We start from the raw sequence: 27,668 nt of genomic DNA, 5'->3' as shown, positions 1-27,668 counted from the left end.
TGCCAGCTCAGTGCCTCTGGCCAAGCGCTCCCTGCAGCAGGGGTGTGCCTGCTGATGGTGAAAATGGTACAGCAGTAGCATTGCACTGTCTTCAGAAAGTAGGGGTGGAAAAAGTGTTTCTGAAGTTCATGCCGTCATATCACAATTGTTTGGGGATAATTATCAAACGCACACATGAGTAGTAGTTACTCTTTTCCCCTGCAAATGAACTGTAGTTGATGTTGCACTATTTTGGTTTTGTTTTCTGCTTAACATTCCTCTGTAAGTGCAGCTCCTCTGAGGCTTGCAGTGAGACAAAACTGAACCAAAGTGACTTTGTTTTCTCTGTGTAACGGGATGGACGCTGAGTGGTAATGACATATTTTGCGTGTGAGCAGCAGGTGCGAGACCAAGTGTCTACTGCGGATTAAAGTAAATATGTGTTTTTTTTCTATATTTAACTGATATGTAATGAAGAAACAATGTTTAAATGTCACTTTCCATGGGTTTTTTTGCATGTCTATAATTATACATTCTAATGTGCCAAGTAGCTACTCACTGAAGTTCAAATTTACATAGTAAAGTTGTGCATAACAAGACAAACAAGATACAGTCTAGCATTCATCTCCATGCGTCTGGGCTGCCTCCACCCAGCAGTTACACTACCAACAAATGAATGTTTTCTGCTTTCTTGAGTTCACATAAATAGCTGTAAATTCCTATAATTAACTATGATAAGTCACTCCCCACTATTAAAACAAAGACATGTTTGTTTATCAGTCGTACTTGCATCCACCACTCTCAGCATTACAGTGTCGACTGGTGTTTTTTCACTATGTTAAACAAAGCAGAAATATTCCTGTTGGGTAATGCCAGAGTCCCAAGAGCGGCCTCAAAAGCAGGAGCACTGGGCTGTCGCCTGCTGAATGCTCCGCTTCCCTTCTGATGGCTATTTCTTTTCCATGCACCTCACTGAATCCCCTCCAAAAGACAGTAGTGCTTAGGCGGTCAGTGAAGGCACAGGGGAGCAAGGCAGGGCTTAGAAGCAGAGAAGTAAATGCAAGTGAGATATCAAGATGAGTTAGCTCTTATAGGGCCTAAAAATAAAGCAATTCCTATGAACATCTGATTATCTGTGTGTCAGGCCTACATTTAGTCACAGGTTATTTGTGGCAAAGCTGCTCCAAAGTTTAGTGCCTGAGTTATTTTTTCTGACATTCACCTAGATTAGTAGTGATATAGAAAAATATTTGTGGTGCTTTTCTGTTAAAATCTGATTTGGTCTGTTGTGGTGATGGTTTGTGTTGGGGGTTTATTGAGGCTAGGAACACCAGACTTTGCCCCAAAGCCTCACTTTTGCTCTTTATTACATTTGTATTTTATAAGCCTAATCTTAGTGCTTTATGGAAACTCTGCTTCACTTATTTCTTACGTTCAGTATCATCTGTGTGCTGGGGGCTGATCTCATGTTGTCCCCGCTATGGCAGGACATGTTTTTCACAGCTTCTAATGGCTCAGAGGTAATACATCGTAACAGACACTGCTCACAGAACTAAATTAGGCACCCAAATTACAACTCCTGAGAAATAGTGAAAAGGTGGGGCTAAGGGTGTAGGAAATCTGACAGTGACAGTTTTGTCTTGCCTAAGTTTTCTGTGAAGCAGTATTTCTTAAGTTATTTTGAATTGAAAAGCTGGTCCTGTATCTCTCTCTGATTGGGAATGAGATCTTCTGTGCTCTGTAGACTACTCAGGACTGGATGTGCAGTAGTGGCAGGATGTTGGTAGCCAGAAATTCTCTTCTCTGGCATCTCTATACCATCTTCCCAGCATGTGTGCCTGTTAGTTGCATTATGAGTGTAGTCAAAGATTTGCTCTTTAGATAAAATGCTGTAACACAGAACTTTGTATCTGCTCACTGCAAGAGGTTAATAATTAACCATCAGAAATAGCAAGGGCACTCAAAAAGTACATTGGGAAATTTGGGACCACTGAGGATTTAGTATTTGTTGGTTGTCAAAAAAGTATGAGATTATTTTCTTTCAAGCTGGTTTCTTTGGATAGTAAAATAAGTCTTTTCTGTCAGGTTTTAAAAGCAGACTATATGTAGCTGCTTCCTTCCTTATGGATTTTGTTATACATAATTACCATGCATGAACACGCTGCACATGGATTATACAGCAAATTCTGCTTTACCCATGCAAACTCCCAGTGACACTGTGGGCTCTAACATCTGTGAAGATGTGATTACGGTGTTTCAGTTGATATTGGGTGCCTTAAAGACCGCAGAAGCCTGTTCCCAGGTCAGGAGAACTAGGACACGCTAGCTAAGACTTCACTAAAACAAGAAGGATTTTCTGTGAATAGGAAAATGAAAGCCATAAAATTAATTGTAGTGCTAAAGAGTTAATTCTTAAATCTCCACCCCAGACCAAGGCACAAGTCACTCCTGGGTTCCCAGACTGTCCTTATCTCTTCGCCTCTTATGATAAGTTATTAGTATCGTACTTACGTTGGTATTTGCAGGCTCCAAACTAGTTCTGGCCTCGTTATATTAGCTACTGTGTGTAATATGTGGCAAGCGATATACTGTGTTGTAGCATTTTGAATAAAGACAAAGCCATCACTTCTCATTTTCACTGAGAAACTGAGGCACAGGGAGATGCAGTTTCCTGCCTCAGGCTATTCTGAAAGGTTCCATTTGCCAGGGTTTGCTGCTTACACTGCTGGAAGGGCAGCTGGGCACAACTGCCTGTTGCTGAGTTTGACATCCTGTAATGGGCAGAGTCAGCTTATGGAGCTCAGCCTGGAGCTGAATAATTTGTTTTTAAATAGAGCTTATCTTCCTGACATAAATGCAGTCTGCTCTCCTGCTCCTCTCTAAGAAACATATTGATGGATCAGTGGAATTTTTCAGCTGTAAACTCTGCCTTTGGATAAAAACAGTCAAAGGGTTTGTTTAGAATTTCTGCCTTTTATTTTAAGTCCTGGTTTCATATTCTTCCCGGGAGGGAGAATAGAAACATGACAATTTGGGAACATGAGCTTTTTTCTCCTCTCAACTCTAGGCTTGCCCTGGGACCAACCTATTTTACATGAGCTCAGTACAACTGTAAAAGGAAGAACTAAGAAAAAGTCCAACAAACAATAGAGCATAGGAAAAAAAGCACTTAAAATATTACAGTTCAAAATACCGCAGAGGCTCATTTATCTGTAATCCTGCTCTGTTTAATGGAACACCTTGTGTCCAATTCACCTTATATTTTTATTAATCTTTGTGGTTTTCCCTAATGATCTTGTTATAAAGACATCACAGCACATGGCACAAGGACAATGCACATAAAAATTTAAGAATGCATTTAACTACCGGCTATTGATTCGTGCTCTTGATGGGGTTAAATACTACCTGGGAAAGGCTTTCTATAAAATTCAATTGGCTACAAATGCATTAAGCTTAATGAAAGTCAAGATTTGGATATATATGAATATTTTTTCTTAGAGGAGGTGCCCTTGCCATAAGAATATGAGCATTCGCTATCTAGCTTCCTGTCTCAGTGCGAAGGGGTGGCAAATGGCAATGTGTGACCCCTGAGGGCTTGGACCCAATTCCCATTCCATTTCATTTGTGTAAATCAGGAGAAATACCACTGGCATCAGTGAAATTGCACTGGTGTTGGTAGCTCTTGTGATCCACAGACATAGAGGAGATGAAAGATATAATCTATCGGTAAAATCTGGGAAAATATCAATCTGGGGGATCCAGCAGCAGGCTTTGGGGGGTGGAAGGCAGCACAGTGTTCTCTAGATCATAGAAGTATTTGGTGGCAGAATAAGGAACTGAGGCAAAGTTCATAGCAAAAGACTACCTTAAACCTTCCCAGGAGCTCAGGTGTGATGTGTGTAGTGTGTTAGATGCTCTGTGGTAATCACACAGAGCACTGTGTGGTGAGCAGAAGGATTTTGTCCTTCCCCTGTGCATCCCGCTGGGACAGTGACCCCTGCTACATCCCACTGACCAGGAATATATATGAAAAGTTACTGCAGAGTAGGAACTTGCTGCAGATCTGTATGTTAGCCTGCTGCGAGGAGGTACCGAGTTCACATAGCTAACCCCTACCTTTGCAGTTTTATCACAAGAGCATCATTCCTCAGTGTTGTTTGGTTCTTTTGTGAAATTTCTGAGATAGTCACAAAGTCATTCTTTCAAACAAAAATAGGATATTTTATCTTCCTAAGACACAGTTCCTCCACAAATATATCAGATATCTTCCTGAAGAAAGCCCATTTTTCCCCTCTATGTCTAAAAGGCATAATTTCCCAAGGACTCTAGAGGCTGCACTGTCCATGGTCACCTCTTCTTGGTCTGCAGTGTAGACTTCAGCTTCCAAACTTGTTCTTTACTACTCCCCAGGCTGATTTAACTTACAGTGGTTTACATACTGGTTACCACACATATTTTCTTTGGCACTTTTTTTTTCCAAAACCTTTCCATAAAACTAAAAATACAGCACACTGAACAAACTGCTCCATTACTGAGAGAGCAACTCAGGAAAGTATACTGTGAGGTGTTCATTTGACTTCAGCTTCTGTCATAAAATTCTGAAAAACAAAAAAATCTGGAACATGCAATTAAAATAATTGTAGGTGGGTAAATGCCTACCTCCCAGCAAGGAATTTAATAATACATTAAAACTTTTATTTTTGATTCTAGCAAAATATACAATTATATCCATACAAGCTGCTATTGCATCACTTCTTGGGTTCATGGAAGAAACTTCACCTACTGCTATTTCTACTACATGGGATGAGATTATTACAGTTCTTCCTTAATTTAATAAAGCAATGTGCTCTGCAGTACGTTGAACTGAAAATGACACACACTTTCCAAGTAAGATTATATTTACTATTGATTTATCTTGCCCTAGAGAGTTCTGCTTAACATTCCAGTGATAATTGACCCTGCTTTATTTAACTCTTTCAAAAGTGTGTCCTCATTCCCATCAGTACCTTCATGCTAGAAGACACTCAAACATTAGTTCAAACAATAGATTTTCAGGAGACTGATTCATACAGCATTCATGATTTCTGAGATTTATAAGAAAAGCGTAAGTCTCAGGATAAGATATGATAAATTAGCTCATTAAAGTAGCGTAACATTTTCAGATCTAGATTAGGGAGGAAGTGTCACCTAAGCTTTTTAAATACCACCTTTGTTTTATATTGCAAGCTTACAATTAGTGATGCTCTAGCAGGCATCTTTCAAGCTAATAGTTACCATTGCCTGCACTGGAAGAGGTGTAACTTCATCCTGTTCCCACAGTTGCAGTGTAAATTTATAACCTTGTACTATTTTAGTCCACCGCATGGTCTTCTGCTGCTTCACCAAGATCCTTTTTGTGCCCTGAAGTTTTTTAGGCTGTATCAGTCATTGTAATGAAAGATAGTGCCTCTACCTACCTACTGTGCCTCTGAATACAAACTGTTTTGCCAGGATGACTTGGGTATCTTAAAATATGATTTGAAATGTTCCATTTAAAAAAAAAATAAATAAATAAATAAAAAAGGAATAGAACAAAAAAAACAACAATCTGATGATGGTACCTCAGTATTCATGGTCTTTATTATAGATCTGTTACTGGTGTTGGGCATTTACTGCAGAAGTGGCACCATGGGCACCCTGCTGTGAGGATGAAATAGGAAGATGAAACAGAAAATTCAGCATTTACTTGTGGTGTTAAAGAACCTTTTATTGTTGAATTGGTTTGGGGAGGTAATAGTTTTTGGCACTGTTTTTTCTGTCATTTTCCTGTTTTCAAGAACTCCATGCAGCATAGCCATTTCTGAACATTCATGCAACCTAGGGACATGCCACAAGTGAAGTTGCACCCTTGGGGCCTTCATCTGTAAGCTTTGGCAGTGCAGATGGACAAGTGCAGGGTTCAGAGCAGCCCCAAGAGTCAGGTTTTGTAGACAGTCTGGAGAGAAGGAGCATGCATAGGCCTTGATCTGTACACATGCCTGTGAATACAATTAGTTGTACACACTTTCATCTCTATTCGTGTGTGTATGGGTTAGTAAGTCACATAGCTCCTTTCCATGAGCTTAGCATAGAGGAGTGTGCTGAGAGACCAGCTCAGTACCGGAGCACAGTGAGCAGGTCAGGTACCAGTAGATGGCATCCAAGACTACCCGTCCCTGGGGGAGCAGCTCCTCATGGGCAGTTCCTGTCCACATCTGTAACTCTCTTCTTCACCTGTCCTAAAAACACTCTGGTGGCTCCTGCTTCTGGCTTGCAACAAGTCACCTTACACATTCTTCATTCACTTGCGCCACTGCTACTTGCAAGGTTTTGGAAATGCTGGCTGCCAAATTCATTAGATTACGGATTCCTTTAGAAGTGGGCTTGTTTAGAATGTTTCTGTCAGCATTGCCTCTATTTTGTATCTAGACAGTTTTGGGCATGAGTGTGACTTTTTTCCTGCTGTGCGCTCCCATGCAGGTGGAACTGCATCTGGGTGAGCTTGAAATGCCTGCACTAATAATGACTTTACCCTGTATTTGGCCACATTAGCCCTGAGCCTTTAAACACTGCAGGAGTCTAGATCTTTACTCTCAAAAAAAGGATTAGACAGATTACTTCTTCTGTATGTAGTATATTTTTATATAGGTCCACTTTTTTCCCCAGATGTAGGATAACTCTTTTCTTTGGAGGCTGTGGAGCATTGGACCTATTTGAGTGAAATCTAAAAATTACAGGTGTCTTAACCAAGAGATTTTCTGCTCAGTGCTGTTGAAATACAAAACTGCAATGTGTTGCTTTGCCAGAGAGGCAGAGGAGGTGAATGACACCTGAAAGACACTTTGGACTATCTTGTGGCTCCACCACTGCCCTAAGGAGCATGATTCCACTTCTAGCAGCTATGCCCCGCTTCATCACGCCGTGCTTACTGGGCTAATCCCAGAAGTGGCAGCCATAAATACTGATAATTAGCACTGACAGTTAATACTTGTGATATGAAAAATGATTCTTCCTGCCTCCCTCTTGAAGCTATCCAGTAATTAACATGATCCCTATTTTGTGTAATCACAATGCGCCACTCATTTGCTCTCCTAACCAACAGGAATCCTTAGTGGTGGTAATGCATGCTGGGTTGCATATGTGCCCAGATCAGCTGCCAACACACCAAGCAGGCAATTGCACGTGGCAGTACTGCAGTACTGTTACCTAAAACACAAACCCATGGCCTGAAAGATGGGACAAAGAAAGAGCAGAGGACAGCTTGCTGCTTCCTTGGCAGATGCAGCAATGTAACACACATTACTTGGCCAAGAAACTGCTGCAAGATGCCTCTACTCCATTGGGCTGCTCCTTCTCATTCATTTCCACCTGTTTCATGGCTCATCATCATTAACATGGCCACATTGCAGGCTGCATCGTCAAAATGATGCTGCTTGGAAATCACCCTTGTCTGTAGGAGAGGGAGCAGGAACAACTGACACCAGCTTTGCCACTGGACCTGATGTGTCATGCAGCTACACCCAAAGTTCCTGCCTCTCGTGTCTTATCCTCTCCTTAGAATTTAGTAAGAGGTGGGTCAGGCAGTGAGGAAGGATTAATGTGGAAAAACAAGGAGCAGCATTGCCACCAGGAGGGTTCCAGAGGCAACAGGGCCACTTGCTGTGGCTCCCTCAAATACTGGCAAGAAGGACACTTCAACTGCAGATGATGTAATGTGTTTGGGGATGATTTAAAGTACATGTTATTGGCAGCCATTACATCTAATACTATTAGCAAGTATTTAGGGATTTTTTTTCAAAGGTGAAGTATTGACAGGAAAGCCTGTAACAGCTACTCCTGGGCCATTACAGTTTGTCTTCTAAATCAGTCTGGGTTTATGGTTCATTGACACATTTCACTCTATTGCCTACTAAAGAGTGGTTAATGACAATGTGTGGCTACACATGATGCTCGAGCATGTGACACAGCACATCTATGATGCAAAGGCCTTGCAGGGAAGTGCTCCTCTGAGGAAAGCTGGTCGCAGCAGATCTTTGCAGGGCTGGCTCTTAATAGCTACATAATAGAATAAAACATTCAATTTGATCTCTCAGAGGGATGTCTAAACTTGCAAACAGGTCAAATTCTGATAAATCTTGGGTGAAGTACAAACGCTGGGATTACAAACTTCCATATAACGAATAGGGGACAAGAGCTACAGTGGCTGTAAAGTGGCCTGGCCCTACTGACAGCAGTGGGGAAGCACAAGTTGGTACTTGCTTTCTCCTCAAAGCCACCACTTCCAATTCAGCCCTAGATTAGTCATGAATGGAGGTAATTTTAGGGTTATTTGTGGCTAAAGCCATTTGGTTACAGTGAAGTCACAAGTAGCATTCACCTCTACGGGGTTCCTTATGCACAGCCCTGTTGGCAATGTTTTTAGAAGCAAGAGGAAATAAGGACACAGCACTACCCAAAACAGCTCTAGTCTGTAAATAATCTAAGCTTGGCATCTTGATCCTTGCTGATCATATTCTAGACACCAGTACTATTATGAGGGTTTTAATATTGAAATTAAAAGCAAGTAATAAGCACCTGAATTCATCTGTTGCCTGCTGAAAGGTATTTTCTTCTTCTTTCTCCAGAAAATTGTTTAGAATTAGGATTTCCTCTTCCCTCCCATTTCCAAACCACCCCAGAAGCAAAACAGATATGGATTCACTTGCCTGTAGCCAAGCCCCACCTTTCCAGTGTGAACTCAATAGACTTTCACACATATAAAATAGTCCAGGTGTGAACAACGGAGCGAGATTTTGCCATGAAAACAACATTTGATTTCCAAGGTACAGGTATTCATTGCCATCTCTTTTAACTTCAGAGTACCAGCTCTAGAGCTGTTTTTTGGAAACAGCAAGCAGAGAGGCTGAGTTACACCTAGGCCTGTCTCTTGTTCTTTCAGCACTGAGCTACCTTTTCACAGCCATCTTTTGAATTGCCAGATATCTCCCATTAATCTTGCCCTTCATTCCTGTAGCATGACTGAATTGTTCAGTAATAAGGGATATTCTGGTTTCATTAAAAGCCAGCCTGCTGTGGAGATGCAGGGCTGCTTTGGACAGTAAGGCTGTTTTTTCCTCTTTCTGTTTGCAGTAGCTTTTCTGCACCCCCAGCGAGTGCCGCTCAGTCCCTCAGTTAACATTTACACTGCAATCAGCATCCTGCGCCCCATTCTATTTTCTGCAGACATGTAAATAGAAGCCTTTTGTAAACTTCGGTTAATGATAGTGCCATATTACAGGTTGTCTAAAACAGTGTCAAAGGATCCTGTTTCCTTTTAACTTCACCGTTTGGCTAAGGTATAATCTAGAGTGCGTCAACACAACACATATCTCTATTGAGTGGTGAGGTGAGATACAAGGCTTTCAAAGCAGGCAGATTCTTTTACTGTTTCTTAGTTTCCTCAAGCACTTTGTACATGAAAGATTGTTTCCTTATCTCTTGGAAAACCTTTTGGATGAAATTAACCCCAGTGTAGAGGGTCAGCCTAACAGCCTCTGTACTACTTAAGTCCTACTTAGAGCCTATTCTCAGAGCTTAAATTGGATTTGTATGGTGCAAAAGGTGCATTTCCCTCTGTGAGCAGGTAAAAATGAAAGATATAATAATTTATACTTAGGAATTATTTCAGTCTGGATCTATTTTACATGGCTTTGCACTGAAGGAATTCTTAAGTCAGTCACTAACTGCACACAGCTTTCAAAAGCTCTCAGCACACATGAAGCAACTGGGCCTGCATGGAGAGGAGCTGGTCACCCCTGTTGCTGCTGCTGCTGTGCTTTGTGACGCAGAAGTGCTAGAGTTATTGCAGGTGCTGATAGCAAACAGGGAGCAGCAGGAACAGTGCTTGCCACCAAAGGCTCAGATCCCATGCAGCTGGTCTAGGGGCTCACCGGGCTTCCCTGGGGATGACACACACCCTGGGGCAGTTGACAATGAGAAACCCCAATTTTTAGCAAAATTCAGGGAAGCAATTGCAGCTGCTTCTGAAAGAGAAATGTCAGTGGCTTCTCACAGGTTTTCTCTTTCAGCCCCTGCAATTGAATTACACAGTTTTATGTCCAACTAGAAGAAATTTATAAGAAATTTATCGGGAATTGTTGATTAAGTTCTCTTAATCTACAATAAGTATGTCTGATACTGAAGGAACAGTCTCCAATGTCTCTTATTTTCCTTCTTGAGAGCTGTATGTAGGGGTAGTAGATATTGTTTGATATCAGGGCAAAATAAATTCAAAATGCTACCCCATTGTGAGTATGTGGGCATCACTGGTGAGGTACAGGCATATATGGGAGAATCATATCACAGATGAACACCAAATGGACCTCATAAGGTATTTCACCATCTTGGTTTTCTCCAGCCAGCTTTGCGGTCAGCTGGGGCAGGTTGCCTGCCTGTGGTGTACCTATGTTTTGGCTAAGAATATGGTCCTTCTGTTACCAATTAAGTCAGCCTGGCACTTGTCAAGTCCTAAATTCAGGTTGTCATTTTGAACATTTATAAATGGAAACAAAGCTGTGTTTCTCCATCGTGCTTCTAAATAAGTTCAAAAACAATGCTAAGTCTGTTTTAAGCATTGGGTCCACCCAGCAATCTTATTTCCCTTTTTGGTAAATTGATCTTTCTGTTATAATGTGAGGCCTCAGACATTTCAATGATAAAAAATCACTTTCCTCTCCCACCTTAAGTCTGTGAAGCTAACCTTGCTTGACCATATAGTTCAGGAAGTTCATTGGATGTATTCCTAAAGTAGAGGTTGAATAAAGGACAGTTGTGTTGTAAGTGGTGTATTTGTCAATACATCTGAGCTACAGTTGAAATGTGACCTATGGAATTAGGAGACTTATCTCTGAAAGGATACATGCTGCTATGGGACTTCTCAAATCATCTCTTGTCTCAGTGTGGTGAAGAATTTGTAAAACCAAATTTCAGTACTAATTTTTTGGTGCTGGAGAATCCTTTTCTAAGAATTCAGGGACTGAGGCTGAGTATAGGTCTCAAATAAAATTATAGAGAGCAAGTAGTTAGCACATCTGGAGAGCTACTCAACTTTTTGAAGGATCTGGTCTTTGGAGTGTGCTTCTGATTGTATTTAGAGTATAGAGTTTTCTGCAGTCAAGGTGATACGCAAAAGCTCGGCTCATAGAAGCAAGGCAGGAATGATTTGCAGAAGCAACACATGGCACTAGTAAAATACAGAATATTTAGTGAATGTCAGTTTTCTTTCTGTAATTCAGATACTTGGGTGTCATTTCTGTCTCATCCACTCAGGTTATGAATGACATGTGAGGGGTCTCTTTCCAGTAAATCACAGCAGGGATTGCAGTATGTACAAGCCTGCTCTGATACTGGTGGGAACCAAGCCATGGGGGAGTGGAGATCCACACTGACTAATATGCTGGGAGTGAGCCCCACCCTCAGCTGGAATCCTTGTTAATGTAATAATCATCCAGAACTGGGAGTGTTAATGGCAAAAAAAAAAAGCCCTGGGAGAACAAGAGCTACAGGAGGAGCTGAAAGATGTGGGCAGATTAAAAAATAGAGCGCCAAATTCTTGGCTAGAGTAAACAAATAAAGCTCTTTTGAAGCTACTGGCGAGACACCAGGTAACCTGACCCAAAATTTGTACAGGTGGGTGAGCGCTTGCAGGACAAACCTCTATATGTTTGTCATTACTTTAAGATATCTCAGAGCAGCTCAAGCCCTGCTTTTCACCAATGTTCCTCTTCTGCTGCACAGAAAAAGGAACAAAGTGCAGAAGTTTTCTTCTCTGAGATGGCGCTGTCACAATATGGCAGCTTTGGATGAGGAAGGTCCCATCTCCTTTTCCTTGTAGGCTTTTCTAACCCAGCCTGGACACTGGCATGAAGGAAAGCTGGCACGGCTGAGGGCACAGGAGCTGCCATGGGAATGGGCAGAGGGATTCACCCTGCGCACCCTGCTCCTGCAACTGCACAGGCAGGAGGAGCCCGTGCACCAGGAGCTGTATGAAGGGGTGTTGGGAAGTTGGCCTGACATGCGAAGAAATGCCTGTCAGTCCATCCATCTTGAGCATTCCTTACAGCTAGTAGAAAGACAGTCCTCCAGTAATAAGAAGGAAAACAAGTAAACCACAAATCAATGTAATATTTGATTTGGCCTTGGGAGCTGTTTCTCTGAAAATGTTTAAGGTTATTATGAGTAACGTGGTGTTTAGCTTTCTGCTAATGTAATAGCTGAAAAAAAATGCATGTTGCTCTCGACTTGCTTATTAGTCAATGGAAACTATAACAACAAACAGTACAATTCCATTTAACCACAGTATTAAATATTAAACCCAAAACTGTCATTACCAATTATTTTCAATAGGGCATAATGGTTTGAGGGTTAGGTAATATGGACTAGGAGCCAATGGATCAGTCTAATCAAATGAAAGTATTCCTAAAGGGATGGGGCTGTATGGGAAGGTGCAGTGATGCTGAACCTTGCTTTCTAACACTGTGATGATTCAATGTCAATCATTTTCCTGCTTTTAGTTCCTGTATGGCTAACTTACTCTAATGCTACTGATGAGCAAGATGATTCAGGGAGGCAGAAACAACAAAAGCCTGGAAACTTTTCGGTTTAGCATGTATATCTTCTGAGAGAGCTGATGGCCAGCATATCACCCCATTCACTCTGCAAAATGCTTGTTGAGCAAGATTAGAATTTCTCTACCTAAAGAGACATAATCAGGTTGAAATAAACCTGTGGTGCCTCTACTTAGGCTGAATGCCCTGTTTGAAGGTTGCGGATAAAAAGATGCTATGAGTAGTTAGGTGTCCTCCTGTACAACAGTTTATATTTATAGATATTTATAAATAGAAACTTATAAATATGTATTTAATAAAATCCTGCTCACATCGGAAAAATCCAGTGGTGATGGTCAGACACATCAGGCTGCTTCTTTATGGACAGGTTATCAATCTGCTGAGGGGAAGATTTTCAAGTGTTCTGTATCTACAAGAGTAAGTAAAAAACATTTAGTGTCCAACACCATCCATGGCAAAAGGAGGCCATGCAGAGACCCACATTCTGCTGCAAACCCTATGGTGCAGGTCCTGCTCCTGTAGTCTCCAAACCCGTTTGGCACATACTGAAGTACTTTTTCCAATTCAGGCAGAAATTAGCTTCCATACTGGACCTAGCCCAGCTTCTTCTACAGGCTGATGGATCTTGGACACGTGGGTCTCTTGGTCACCCTCTGAGAGCTGCCAGGCACAGCAGAAGCCCACTGGTGGTTTGTCTGGAGCTCAGTATGTGCAGCAAGTGTCTGCAAAACATGTTAGATCCTTGTCTGTGTCTTCTAGTGAAACCAGGTTTTGTCAGAAAGATTCCTGACCAGGGCTAGCCTTATTGTTCTCATGGTTCAGCTGAGGTCAGTAATGCATGTAATCAGTACCAGGGTGTGGATGCATCTGGCAAGTAATGGCAATACCCCAGCCTGTGAAGATTTTCCTCTGAATGACAGTGCTATAATTAAGTCTCCAAAATTCAGGACTCTAAGCCAGAATTGAAGTTCGGGAACTCAATAGAGGTAGGGGCGGGCTGTGAAGCTCATCTAGGGATGTGGATTGCAATTTCCCAAAGCCCTGGGGCACTTCGGTTCTGGAGGAAGATGCTCAGGAGCTGCATAAAGAGATTGAGCAAAGATAGCAAGTTCTCTCTCACAGCACTAGACTGAGTAAACAGGTTTGCAATAATTATCTGTTGACAGATGGCAGCAAAACACCTGTGAGTGACTAAACTTTTCAGCCACTTAGTCAGAGCTCCAGGAAAACTTGGTGCTGATTCTCAGAAATGAGCAGCAGATCTTCTAACATGCTCTGTATCTCTTGCCACTTTCTTCTTTAGCCATGATAAAATGCCTATGGATGAAGCTCATGGAGGTTCATCAAATTCATCTGGGACTAGCTTGAGCCCATGTTTAAAATATGTCAGATATAACACTAATCTTGGTGCAACCACACTGTAATTAGTGTTTGGCTCACCACACTTCAGTAAATGCACCTGACTCAGCTATTTCACAGTTAGATTTATCATTATGCTTTGAAGCTGTATTTACCATCTGCAGCTGAAATATTTGCCTAAAAGTATCCCATAGACAATAAGGCAGTGGCCTACTGTGTTCCTGTGCTTTGTTTATATAATGACCCAGATGCATACCCAAAAGACAACCATTTGCTTACAAGTGTTAGAGTCTCATACCTTGTGGGATGTGTTTCTTGGCTTTCTGAAGAGATGGCTTCACAGGGCAACAAAGAAAAGCTCCTAATTGGACCTTTTGTTAAATTACAGGCTCTCATTACAAAGCCATTGTAAAATGGGTATAGTTTTTCTCAATCACATGAGAACAAGATGAGTGTAAGATGGACAATAGCATGGACAAAGTAACCACAATGTGCTTCTCAGAGAGAATCTGTGTCAAACTTGGCTGGCCTCCAGGCTCAACCCTCCAAACTAATGTTGGGTGGCATGTGGAGGTGCAGAGTTCAGACTGTTGTGCTAATGGTGGTGCACACAAACCCCAGGCTAAAGGAGACCTCAGGGATGCTCCCTAGACATCTCAGGGCTTCACACCTCGTTTTTCCCAGACTGCTGGAAGCCAAGCATCATCAGCCTCACAGAGTTCACCTCCAGACTTGCATTATTTGCTTAAAGTTCTAGCTGCTGGATTCCAGTGGTGAGGAAATAATCTCAATTTCCATGTAGAAAGAGACATTTTATTTCTTATGGTTATGGAGAAGAGCCTGAAAACATGAACTTTAAAAGCTCAAAACCCAGAAAGCATTTAGGTGTGATTTATGTGTGACTCCTGCTTTATGGTTATTCAGTGCTGAGGGTTAGCAACACAGCCAGCTATGTTTTATGAGGCAAAGTGGAGCTGGAACACTTCAGATAATGGAAAGTCCCTGGTAACAGTGATACAGCAGGCTCCTGCACTGCTCCCTGTGGCAGCTCTTTGCAGAAGGGCGCTTACCACAGTGCAGCAGCTCCTGTGAGCCCCAGTTCAGCTCAGAGCTGGAGCTGTAGAGTGTGTGGACCGCATTGTGTCTGTAAATGGGGTTAGGAGCATTGCAGGTACTGCACTGAATGTGTGGAGCAAGTGTAGCCATCACATGCAGCCCACTGCCTCCATGAAGGGCCGCCCAAGTGTTGCGCACACAGGCACTCACAGTGTCTGTACTTGCACTGGCTGATGTCTGCAGACCAGATCATCTGACCCTGGATAATACGCTGTTCACATGTTGATGACTGTATGGAGAAAACCAAAATCCTGCTTTTTCTACAGAGGTCAGATATTGTAACTGGGCATCATTTATCCCCTATCTGTGGATCTGGACTGCAGGCTTGGAAAATGCTTTACTCACTGGCAGAGCCCTCTGCAGATGTGTCTACTCATCTGCTGGAGTTTACAAGAAAATATGACCCTTGTGCATAGAGTGGGATTGAATTCATTTACTGAACGCAGAGAGATGACGGACACGTGATTTTCAGGACCATATTAACCCTTCAGGGTGCATTTTTGCCTCATTGCATGTACTTGACACGTACTTGGAAGGTGAACTATAGATCAGCTTTTACTTTATTATGTTTTCAAGAGTCTGAAAATTCATACTGGCAACTATATGGTCTTTTTTCTTATTTCCACTTCAGTCATGTACATTTCAGACATTCAGAAATCATGAGATTTGCTTGAAAATAGTGAGGGTCTGTCTGGATAGATTAGGAATTTCAGGTGTTGAACTTCCCAGCCATTAGGCTGGTTGTGTTTCTTGTGTTAAATCTTTGTTCTACAATGATGGGGCCAACAATGGTATTTTTCTTGTTGCTGCTGTCAGTACTTGTATTTGCTTTAGACTTTACAGGCCTTTATCCTCCTTTCCCGTCCCAAAACTCCTGTGCATATGAACCAGAAATGCACACTGTTACCCAGTGGTTGCCTTGTGTATATATGGAGTAGTTTACTTCTTTCCTGCTTCACAGTGTAACCCACTGTACAGTTAGAACTGAGTGCGCTCTGGGCGACTTGCTCACATGTTCCTGCTGCATGCTGGTATTTTGGCTGTGATTTCTTCCTGCCACTATATGAGCATTTCTGTATATTCATTAGCAGCAGGGTACAGGTGTTATGTGATGGACATGAAACCAGTTTTGAGCAGTCCATCTTTACTACCCTGGGTGCTTGACTTCATCCCTAATCTGTGCTTGGGTGCATAAATCTACATCAGGGCAAAGGCACAGCTTTCACTGTGCAGGAAGCCTGGCCCTATAGCTTTCAAATGGAAGTTAAAAGATGCAATCAAATTTATTTGCTTTGTTTTTGCAAATAAGAGTGAGAATACAATGTTTAAAAAAAGCTTCATGAACAGGATACTCAAATATACTTAGGGTGTGATTTTTTGTGGAGAAAAATTAAGCCAAATTATACCATTTCTTTGCAGTCATATCAATGACAGCGTAGGTATAAAACTCAAGAGAATTATATCTTTAATATCTGCTTTCACATGGTGAAAAAGGTCAATTTATTTGAATTGACACATTTGCTTTATTTGAAACTTTAAATTCATCACTTTTCCAGGAAACTTGAAAGCAGCATTTTCCTGGGCTTTCTCTTTCCAGCCACCAGGGAAACCATCTCTTACTAATTCAATAAAATGAGAGTTCTTTTTTTATTATTATTTATTTTAATACCAAATATAGCTATGACATCTGTGAAAGGAGCTGCTTCTTAATAAAAATGTAGCTCCCTCTTCTGCTGACCCAGATAATTAGATATTGATGTTTTAAGGAAAATAATTTGCAAATACGTAGTCAAAACTGCAGCTGATCACATTTAATTTTCTCTTAACAGCTTTGTGAATATCTGACCAAAACTCCTTGTTTGTTTCTGTGCTCACAACTAGCAGCATTAACTGGGTGAAAGTTTCATAAACATGAGCGGTTTGCATTTTCTAAGCATACTAATATTCCAAAATAGAAATGCTCTAATTATGATGCAATAACTACATAGCATTATTAGGTTAACGTTTATGTCTAAATTATGTTCCATTCTGCTATACAGGATGAGAGAGCATAGTCAGTTCTTTCTGAGGCTTCAGTGCAACATCCAAGCATCGTTCAAAGGTGTAATACATCCTGCAGAGGGGCTTTGGAGGTGGCCCTTCTCTTTAAATTGCTCAATCCTATCAGTCATTAGTGAATTTAGAATAAGCAATCAAAAGCCACTCTGCTACAAAGTCCCCAAGCTTCCCTCATTACATTATATTTTAAATTACTCAAGACGCCAGAAAAAAAGAGGAAAAAATAAATTAAAAAAAAAAAACGCCACTAATTGCCAGCAATAAATAGTCTTGGCTGTAAACTTCAGATTTTGGGTGAATTTGCATGCTTTCACCAGTTCAGAATCTGTCCTTATTATAAGCCTCATTATAAAATGGGCATGCTACAGCCTCTGAAGAAATCACTGTAATAAATGAGCTTTGCATTCACAAGATGAGTTCCCACATGTGTGAAAATGTTAATATTCCCGTGACTGAATTCAATGACATAATGAATCTACAGTGGAAAATCATTCTGTATCAAGCAAAGACAGGCATAAATATGCTGGGCTGTTCTTGGCAGACAGGACATTTTGTATCTCGAGTTAGGAATATAATTACAGTTGAGTGTCAGTGTGCACTTACTGGCCATTTAGGGTTAGATCCTGAGGCTGTTTTATTCTGCTTGTTGGTACACCTGATTGAAAAATGTTGCTTGAGAGTAAACAGAATGAGAAACCTACTTGAAGAAGACTCTAAGATGCAGGGTAGATACCCTTTAACCCTGAGTCACATTAGGCATGTTTATAAGATCTTTTGTAACCAGATGTGAACAAGCTCCTTCCAGTCTTGCTGCCTTTGAGACTGAAACCAGCTGTCAGATAAAGACAACTCACCAGCAGTGCAATGCCATGTCTATGCATGTATTGGAACTGTTACTCTGTAGAGCAGCCTTAGAGTTGTTTCCTTCAAGTATTTCAAGCAAACATGAAGCCCTGATATTGTGGAGGCAATTAGGAAACTGAGTGCAGCTCAGAGTCTGTCCTGACTTTCTGGTACTAAGACAATTGCACGTGTGACAATTGCAAGTGTAACAGTTGTGTTGGACACCATGTTGGGAAAAATTGGTTTGTGCATTTAGAAGCAAAGGAGAAGTGGAGCTGTTAGTACTAAATCTTGAGTGCACTTCCATTTGAGAGTATGATCAGTTAGCTATAAATTCACACAGATTTAATGCCTCTTAAATATAGGACTTGCTAAACTGACTCAAAAACGGAATGACACCAATATATGAGTGCAGCTGTAATTCTTTTGCAAAAGGGCCAGAGGTGGAGATAGGTCTGAAATAAGAGAGGGGTTTCTCACCATGGGCATCTTTTCTTCCCATCCAAAATAGTAAGCATGGGAATTCCCATATGCAGAATTTAGGAAACCCAAAACCATACAACTCAATGCCATTTTTTGTGAAGGTGAAGTCCTCTGCTGCCCCAGAAATAAGTCCTCAGCACCCGTTTGGCAGATCTTGTGGAGGGTGTCCAGTGTTAGTTTGGGTGTCCAGGCCACATCTCCCTAAACTCATGGAGCTATACTGACCAAAACTTACAGGAACAGAAATCTAAGAGTTTGGTACAACTCCTGTGAGCATATCCCCTTTGTTGTACATACTGCCTAAGAAAAATTACCCTACAAAATATAATTTATGCTGAAAGAATGCTTTAATTGTTTGTGAGTCAAGTAGTTCAGTGCCCTGACATATAAGTTTGTTGTTGGTCCTTTAAGTCCAACAAGTATGTGTGTTTTGAAGTTCTGAATGTGCCTTGCAGGATCATGTTCCTTAGCTTTCAAGTTTTGTGCTGCTGCTTCTCAGTCGTTTTATGCAATCAGCTGATGAACTATCTCATAGAATTAATCACATACCTTCTTTCTCATGGGTCGCCAATCAGCTGCAAAGGTTGGGTTTCAAGATGTGCATGAGTCATACTGCTACATGATTTAAAGAGCTAAGTAGGCTGTTCTCTGAGGGAGAGGAAGAAAAGAGTATGTTGTCAGTAGCTCCATCATTTGGTATCTGTGTGTCAGGATAAATATTTTGGACCTATCATGGCTGTCAGGTAGGAGATGTGTCAGGTATGACATGCAGTAGTCATGTATAAGGAGATTTCTAATTCCTGGTTCTTGGCTCCTCTCTGCTGCCTCTTTCCATAAACTGCCTCTGAGAAAGAGTCCTTTTCCTTCCATCTCTCTCTGAAGAAGTATTAGGTGAGATGGAGGCATCCACTGATTTGGTAGATGAGTAGCATGCAGAGTAGTGGTATCAAATGCTGAACACCTGAATTGAGCTACACCAAGCCTTGTTGTGTTGATGCAGCACATTCATGTTTCACATGACCTACTTTAAAAAAAAAAAATAAAATGCAGCCACTTTGAGCCATAAAAATGTCAAGAGTCTAATTGTGAAGGGGCTGAACAAGCCATCATAAGATAAAAGCAAATGAAACGATGTCTCACAAATTCTTGAAATCTAGTGGGAAAACAACCAAGAACTGGAGCCTAAGCTGAGAAGTCTCTGAAGCAGTGCTGCATGTCAAGAGGACACTGAAATCCACAGTCTTCCAGCTGCTTTCACATGGTATTAGGGACATGGACATTTGTTATGGTAAATCAGGACCTGGGATAAGCCAGAAGAGGTAAACCTGGAGGTGATGTATTGTGCCAGCATATGAGGAAAGATCCTGGTATTTCTATTGCTCATCTTATAAGAGGTGGCACAGGATTGCAATTAACTGTAAAAGCACAATGCTTTGAAGTGCAAATATGAATAGCATATTACACTCAATGATCCAAAACATTCCTATCATGTTGGTCAGAGTGATCCTCTCTGTGGCTTTTCACATGAGGATAAAATAGAAGGAAGGAAAACTTCAGAGGGTAAAATTGAAGCCTGTTCAGCAAGAAATATGGGCTCAAAACAAAGCAGCAGTGCTAAAGGGAGCTCTAGCTGTGTTCAAGTAACTAGTTGGTTAAAATAAACACACTATCTACTGGCACACATCTTAGGTGCAGCCCTGTTCCTAATTGAGCAGAACTGGTCAAGTTGGTCTGCCCAAGACTTTCAGTTTGCACCTTGTAACAGCTGGTAGATGTTAGGTGTTGCAGCTGAGATCACTTACAAGTGTATTTGGTTTTTTTTCTGAATGTTCTGTTTTTATCGTTCTACCTCTCCTCTTTGGTTTATTATCACTGATTCTCTGCCATAAATCCAGATTTTGACCAGGTTTGCTGCAATTCTCAAACGACCTGCTTTGCTGCAACTTCTGCTGCGTTGGATGTCAGTCCAGCATAGAACTCGTGGAGGATGAAGCGCTTTGTGTCCGCGGGGGTCTGCCTGCAGCAGGAGAAGCAATTTCTTCTTGCAGGATTTTCTGAGACAGTCTGAAATTACTGTCCTGTTTCTTACAACTCTTAATGGGCCCAGTTCAATCAGGTACCTGTTGACCACTCACAGGTGTTCAGGGCATCCTGCCCGCTATTACATTTCTGCTTTCTTTGGATTTCTGAGGCTGAACTGGGCTCACGGAGAGCTTTTGATGAGACAGCTTCCTTGAGGAAAGAGGCTGGAAGTAGGCCACCACTGTTATCTGCTTCACTCTCGTTACCCGAGGGGTGTGAAGGATGGGAACAAGCATGGGAGGGCAGATCTTGGAGAGCTGAGGTACAAATGCCATATGCAACTGGACCAGCCCTTCCCTACTCCCCCCCTAGAGAACATCCTGTAGGAGAAGGCACCATTATTCTTTTTTAGAGCCAGCTGAAAGCTTTTCAGGTGACACAGGTCAGTTTTGAAAGGGAAGGCTGCCCTCTCCCTACAGGCACCCACCCCCACAGTTGCTGGGAGAAGCAGGGCAGTGGCCACCCAGCTGTGCTGTGCTGTGCTGTGCTGTGCTGTGCTGTGCTGTGCTGTGCTGTGCTGTGCTGGAACACCAGTCATCTATACTGAAAGCTGATGCTGACTCATACCCCTACCAGATACTGCCAAATTATAATGGCTTTTCTCCTGCAGCCAAGCATCTGATGAGTTGTTTCAGCTCCTGCTTTTCATTCAGTACTATCTTTCCTTTTTGCGTGCTCCCAACAGTAGTGCTTTGCTGTCCTCTACAGAGCAGAACTTCTTTCTCTTTCCTTTCCCCCTCTTTTGCTGAATTTGGTAATCTTTGCTTTGCAGCCTGTTTGAGTCCCTGGAGATTTCTCATAGCCATTGGCTTATGCATTCCTGTCTTTTTGAGTTGTGCCCTCTCACCAATAATTTTATGGCTTTACTGGATTATTTCAAAGTCATTCAGGACATTTCACCAGCTACCCAGACAGATAGACGCATCTGGATCCAGGCTTTTACTGGCTAGCTAAGGATGATCCAGTTGTTTCAGGCTACTTACTGCTTTGTCAGTCTTAAGCAGGTCTTCTCACATCCTGGCCAGTAATCTCACCATTTCTTGCTGCCTTTCCACTTAAGTCAAAGGAACATGAATTCCCTTTGGGCACAGCCCTCTGCAGCAAAGGCTACGTGTACCCTGACTGGTGCCAGGTTTGCCATTCAGATCATCTCTATTTGCATTTTGTAAGCAAACTGGACAGTGCAAACCTCCATTTATCAATTTTACATGTTTTGTCAGATGAGGTCTTCCACAGCCTCACTACATTGAACTAAACTGAATGCGTCCTGAAACAATCCATATTACAGAGGTAATTGCTTTCTTATATAAATATTATACTCATCAGGCATTTCCCTATCCCTGTAAAGGTAAGGTTAGCAAGACCTGAGATTGCTGGAGCCATTGATCAGTCCATTCTTGTTCTTTCCCCTTTTGAAATTGAGTGGGATGGTAAGGGGTAATTTATCAGCCTGTCCCAGACTGTACTTATGAATAATAAATGGTCATCACTAGACCTGGAGTTATGGCTCAATGGGAGAGAGACCTTTCGGTTTCATTGAATGAAATGTGGCAGGATCAGATCCTTAATGCAATTTTGATTCACATGTGAACTATAATCCAATAATAAAAAAATAAATAAAATCTTTTTTACATTATTCAAGTATCATTTAAGCAGAAAAATTGCTTTAGAGGGATGGTGAGTGGGTACTGAGAATGGCATGTGATGGAATAAGTTGAAAATTAATTGGGGGGGAGAGAGAAGGAATTGTGGAAAATGAAAAATATATGTGATTCTGTTTTGCAGACGTACATTTTAAACCCATAGGTAGGGAAGGTTTTTTTCAGAGAAAAGTTATAAGCAGTTTAAACAGTTCAGAGCAGTTCTGGACTAAGCTATGGGTGTTACAAATGGATTCAAGCTTCAAATGATGTCTAGTACTGTCTGTGTCCCACATACTGAGTATATGGAGAGCCCTATATACCCCACACAGCCCATCTCCTGATATGCATGACTCGTATTAATCTGATTTTCCTGAGATGTGAACTCACAAGGTCAACCAGAGGCAAGCCTGGAACCCAGGCCTAGCTTGTATTGCAACTTGTAATCTTCCAGCATTGCCAGCTGCAATGATCTTATCAGGAAACTGTGAATATTTGGTGGTTTTCTTAGTACTTCTATTTCTGGAAATAGGTGAAAATGTGATAGTCTCTACTTCCGTTTATAAAATAAAGTTCTTAGACCTCATGGTTGCAGAGAGAGATTTTACATTGTGGTTAGGGTGAAAACTAAGGGTTTTTCCAGAATCAAAATATGAGAATGCAGAAATAAATGTCAAATACCTTTCTTTTTGCTGATTATTATCTAAGGCTTCTGAAAATGTGTGTTTAGCTAAGTTTTGATTTATGTTTAGACTTCATCTTGGAATTAGAATCATAGACTCATAGAATAGTTAGGGTTGGAAAGGACCTTAAGATCATCAAGTTGCAACCCCCCTTCCATGGGCAGGGACACCTCCCACTAAACCATATCACCCAAGGCTACGTCCAACCTGGTCTTGAGCACTGCCAGGGATGGAGCATTCACAACCTCCCTGGGCAGCCCATTACAGTGCCTCACCACCCTAACAGGAAAGAACTTCCTCCTTATATCCAATCTAAACTTCCCCTGTTTAAGTTTTAACCCATTACCCCTTGTCCTGTCCCTACAGTCCCTAATGAAGGGTCCCTCCCCAGCATCCCTACAGGCCCCCTTTAGATACTGGAAGGCTGCTATGAGGTCTCCATGCAGCCTTCTCTTCTCCAGGCTAAACAGCCCCAACTTTCTCTGCCTGTCTTCATAGGGGAGGTGCTCCAGTCCCCTGATCATCCTCGTGGCCTCCTCTGGACCTGTTCCAACAGTTCCATGTCCTTTGTATGTTGAGGACACCAGAACTGCACACAATATTCCAAGTGAGGTCTCACAAGAGCAGAGTAGAGGGGCAGGATCACCTGCTTCTCCTGCTGGTCACGCTCCTTTTGATGCAGCCCAGGATACGGTTGGTTTTCTGGGCTGTGAGCGCAAACTGAAGCCGGCTCATGTTCATTTTCTCATGGACCAACACCCCCAAGTCCTTCTCCGCAGGGCTGCTCTGAATCTCTTCTTTGCCCAACCTGTAGCTGTGCCTGGGATTGCTCCCACCCAGGTGTAGGACCTTGCACTTGCCATGGTTAAACTTCATGAGGTTGGCATCAGCCCACCTCACAAGCGTGTCAAGGTCCCTCTGGATGGCATTCCTTCCCTCCAGCGTATCAACCGAACCACACAGCTTGGTGTCATCGGCAAACTTGCTGAGGGCGCACTCAATCCCACTGTCCATGTCAGCGACAAAGATGTTGAACAAGACCGGTCCCAACACCGATCCCTGAGGGACACCACTCGTTACTGCTCTCCAGCTGGACATTGAGCCATTGACCACAACTCTTTGTGTGCGGTCATCCAGCCAGTTCTTTATCCACCAAGTGGTCCATCCATCAAATTGATGTCGCTCCAATTTAGAGACAAGGATGTCGTGTGGGACAGTGTCGAACGCTTTGCACAAGTCCAGGTAGATGACATCAACTGCTCTGCCCCTGTCCATCAGTTCTGTAGCCCCATCATAGAAGGCCACCAAATTGGTCAGGCAGGATTTCCCCTTAGTGAAGCCATGCTGGCTGTCACCAAGCACCTTGTTGTTTTCCATGTGCCTTAGCATGCCTTCCAGGAGAATCTGCTCCAAGATTTTGCCACGCACAGAGGTGAGACTGACTGGTCTGTAATTCCCCGGGTCACTGGCACTGTCTAGCAGTCAGGGACTGCAGACATCAGAACTCAGACTTTTGCAAACCAAAATTGCACATGGAAAGAGAAACCATGTATATCCGCCTGGGCTGTGCATCACAGGATTGTCTGCTGAACAGCTGCTAATTCTGTGGGACAGAAACACATGAAAAGGACAGGAAAGTCTCTGGTAGGTACAGTTCTCCTTTGCAGGGAGGCATTATGTAGCCTCTCAGCAGCCCTAAAGCTGCCCATGGCTGTGGGCTCCCCACTTAATCGGAAGAAACTCAGTTACTGTCATCACATTCAGTCAGAGAAGGGTCCCATGGGAGGTGTGTGCATGGTACTAAGTTGGTGATAACAGGGACTTGGATGACAGAAAATCCCAGAGGCCTATCTGCTTTTTTCTTAATATTCTGGCAGGCCTGGTCATCATTCCCTCTCTAATACAGGCCTTGAAATATGGACAGGATTCTTGTTCATAAACATAGCCAAAACCCATTTGTTACTGGATTCAGTCTTGCCACTTTCAGAGCTATTGGCTCCAGAAGTAGCCTGATGAAATGTCTCACTAGAAATGATTGCACATCAGTTATTTTTCATTACCACAAATTTGTATTGTTTCTAATTAATTGCTGCCTATGTAAAGATTGCTCCATATAGCAAAATGGAACATGATGCTTGACAGTTTTCTTCCCTTACGTTGCTGAGGTTTCCCTGTTTTTCTCCCAGTCTCAAGTAGCTGTTATGTCCTGGTTCCAGTGGATGGGTGTATCTCTTTAGAGTGCAGGTGTTTATAAACAGACCTTTTTTTCCACAACATGAGCCCTTCAACACCTCAATATAGGAGGAGGTTGAATACTTCTCTTGAAAGAATGAGGGAAACTTACTGGTGGATGCACACAACTGTTTAACTTCTCAGAATCTCTGGTTTTGTCTTTAGGGTTTCTTTCCTTTATAAGATCCATACTCAAGTTGTGTGTTCCTAGTCCTGCATCCATTTAGCATCCAGTGCCAGTTAGCATTCATTTGTGCCTGGGGAAAGGGAAAATTAAGTGCACTAGAAAAAATGGGCACTCTTTTAAAGTGCCTTCTGCAAGAGTGGAGGTGACAGTCCAAGGTGGAATGACAGAGCTCCCTGCTGTGTACCAACCATCCAGCTGAACTTGTCCAAGACTGCAATGACTTACAACCTCCCATTCCCATCTCTGTGTCATGACTGTAACTCAGGTGCAGTTAATGGTTTTTGTCATGGCTGTCAGAAGTGGGAGTAAGTTCAGGATAATGCCCTACCTCTGCCTGGCTATGGAAATATGTACGTAGTGCATTATGACAGAGGAGATCAGGCAATGAACAGGGGTGTTTTGTGGGGCAAGAAGGTGGTTTTCAGGGGCATCCCAGGTGAACTCATGCACACAGCTGCCAAGTTAACCCTTTGAAAGGGCTCATCTTCTCTGTGCTGTATGAGGTAAGCATGCATCCCTCTGCTTAAGGGGCTTACAGAAGTGGGAGTTGCTCAGAGCTGGATCAGACACTTAGGATTAAGAGTGCTTGCTTTTTTGATGGCTCAAACCCTCATTGCACTCCTGGAGAAGAACATCAGATGTTTGTGGTGTCTTTTGTTTTTGTTTTCTGTCATGTACAAAAGGGTTCTGGCTTGACTGGACTTTAGGTACTACCATGATGCCAGTAATTTTAATTGGTGTTAAACCTCTGATCGGTTATTAGAACTGTGATGTTTAAATCTCTAAACCCTTCTCAAATATTTATGGACTCACTATTGCCTTTGCTGACCAGTATGTTCTGTGTGCAACAGGCACTTTGTATACATTGGGCAAGCTTTAAAAACTGTTTAAAATGGTATGTAGAAATCCATACATTCTCTGGAATTCTACTCTGTTTTTCATGCAGAAGGAGAACAGAACAGAATGCAGTTATTAAAGGCGTATTTCTTCAGATAGCTTAACCTCTGTTTTATAAATTGCATTTACCATCACTATCGTATTCTTCTTAATCTACTATAGCATTTTAAACTCCGTTCCCATGTCAGTCTGGACTGGTCCATGCAAATCAGCCCAATGGACAGAAAACAGGATGGTATTATATAGTGGTTCTTTAGTGTTATATCCAATTTTATGCTTTGAGAGAAGAAGTCACACTGTAACAATCGCTCAAAGGCTCAAAGTAAAGGAACATTAATCAACAGCAAGAGTGACTAAACATAAAGTCCATATTGGAGGAAGGGAGCTTGTATCTAGTTCTATGAACTCCATCTGATGCCTGAGGCTTTTATCAACTCAGGCTGAAGGGGAATCTTTAAAAAGAAATATTTGAGTAAAAATGATTTATCACGCGATTTGAAAGAGTCCACTGGGAAAGGTGACTGGCCAAGTCCATGTTGACTAAGTAGATCAAGAATGAGTGCCACAGATATGCCTCAGTTTTAAATGCCTGTTTGCTGGTCTCATTAATCTGCTAAATTACCCAGCTCAAATTGCTTATGTGTAAGTGTTACATCAAGGTACACTATTTTGTATTAGCTGTCATATAAAAAGGAAGGTAGGAGAGAGTGAGGGTGAGTTATTGGCTGTTAAATAATCCAGCAACAAAGTACTTACTCATGGGGAACAAAAATTGCCAAGAAATATTCACATGGGTATCTGATAATGTCTAATTTGTTCCCAGAATCACACATCATTGTTTCTGCATACTCAAGAAAGAGGCAGAAACAGCAAAGAAGAGAAACAAATATATACACAGACACACAAATAATTAACAGGCATGCAATCATAGAGTGCAGTATTAGATATAGAATATAGTGAAGACACAGCATAAGAAATGTTTATTATGAGCAAAGATGAAAAAACTTGACTTTAGGACTGGCTGATAGCAGTTATGAATAACAATTCCTAAATCATCCCTGGCAAACACTCCTTACAAAGGAAATGAATTGTTGCAACACAATACATCCTTGTTGTATTGATATGATTAGCTAGTTATCCATAACATGTTGTAATTTGTTTTGATTTTTAAGTGTTCTTTAGCTGCAGAGCCTTAATGAGGCTTCTCTAAATTGATTAGGAACTGCAAGATGCAGTATGGTTCACAGATTATTTCAGAGAGCTGTCAACATCCTGTGACTTTCATTTCATTGGATTTAATGATCGTTGGAAAAAGGTGTGCATTACAGCCAGATACAATCACATTTGTCAGCATGATCCTTTTAAGTGCAATTCAATTAAAGTGTTATTCTCTAATTTTATTATTGCTCAAGCTGAGTGCTAATGCTGGCTACCAATAAAGCTACAGGTAGATAATGGTGTACAATTTAATTTAACTAATTGGAGT

Source organism: Pezoporus occidentalis, unplaced genomic scaffold (assembly GCF_034315485.1).
Source record: "Pezoporus occidentalis ecotype Australia unplaced genomic scaffold, CSIRO_AGI_Poc_V1 ctg135, whole genome shotgun sequence".
NCBI lineage: Eukaryota > Metazoa > Chordata > Aves > Psittaciformes > Psittacidae > Pezoporus > Pezoporus occidentalis.
The sequence above is the reverse complement of the archived record's forward strand: the minus strand, read 5'-3'. Positions refer to the sequence as shown.